This window comes from Dipodomys ordii, unplaced genomic scaffold (genome assembly GCF_000151885.1).
Source record: "Dipodomys ordii isolate 6190 unplaced genomic scaffold, Dord_2.0 Scaffold55, whole genome shotgun sequence".
Lineage (NCBI taxonomy): Eukaryota > Metazoa > Chordata > Mammalia > Rodentia > Heteromyidae > Dipodomys > Dipodomys ordii.
The window spans coordinates 5,984,346-5,985,604 of NW_012267271.1; positions in this window are offsets into that span (position 1 = coordinate 5,984,346).

The window sequence follows — 1,259 nt, forward strand, 5'->3', positions numbered from 1 at the left end:
CCAAATGTCCCACGCCGCACACCTGTGGCTGGCTGTCCACCGAGTGGAATCGGGCTTGAAGAGCCTCTGGGAGGTATCCAGGGTGCCATTACCCACGGGTGAGCTGGGGGGGGGTCTTTCCCATATGGCCTTGGCAGTGTCCACAGTGACCCCCGTTCGGAGCCCCTGAGGATGTGGGCCCATGATGGGTGGCACTTAGTCCGTCATTCAGCTCTGGTCAGCCTGCTGGCCACGCCGGCGCTGGGTGGCGGATTGCTGTGGGTTCAGATCCCACAGGAGCTCAGCTCCCAGCTCCCACTCCCCACCAGGGTTCCCGGGAGGGGGCCGCTGTCATCTGCCCTTGTCATCTCCCTTGCTCCACCCACCCAGGCTCACACACAAGTCCCCTGCTGGCCCTGTCCTGGCTCAGGGCAGGAGCAGGGGAGGAGGGTGGGGGAGGGAAGGGCAGGCCCCTGCCTGGCTGTGGCTACCTCCAGCTCCCGCCATCTTCCTGGGGTGGACCTGGGGGCCTGTTGGTCTGTCCTCCCCAGGGACAGCACTGGGCTCCTTCCCTCTGATCCTCTCTGTCTCCTGCTCCAGTTCTCCTCATTGAGGCAGTGGACATGGAAAGGGTCATGAAGCGCCTTGAGTTAGATAAGGTGGGGGACTGTAGGTGTGCTAGAGCTTTCTACTTGTCCCTTTGCTTAGCTGGGCATAGAGCCAAGGACTACATTTCCCAGCATCCCTTGGGGAGGCAAGTATGGGCATGTGATTCAGTTCTGCCCAATGGGATGAGAGTGATGAACACAGCTTCCCTTCCTCTACTCCAAATCTTCTTAGAACTGAGTCCTGGCCCCCACAGAGCAGGAGCCCAGCCCTGGACCATTTACACAGAGAAAAGGAAACATGCTTCTCTCTTGACTGTGTCATCCTGGGTCTTTCCACAGCCCAGTTTTGTACTCCCTAAGAGACCGTGTGGGACTAAAACCTGAGCTGTCACAGGACCCAGGGCCACTTCCAGGAGGTGGCCCGGGCCCACCCACCACACCGCACTGAGCCACAGCTAACCCTGGAAACCTTGTCCACCAGATTCACCTGCATGAGTGCACTGGCGCCCCGCGAGGCCAGTACTAGTATGGCACCACATTTACAGGCAAAGCTGCCAGCGCTCAGACAAGTTTCCTGGGGTCAGAGACAGTGGTCTAGTGTGGGCAGCAGCCAGTTGCTCCAGATCTCAGCAGATGTCTGGTTGGGGGTGGGGGGGAGTGAGGGCTGCAGGG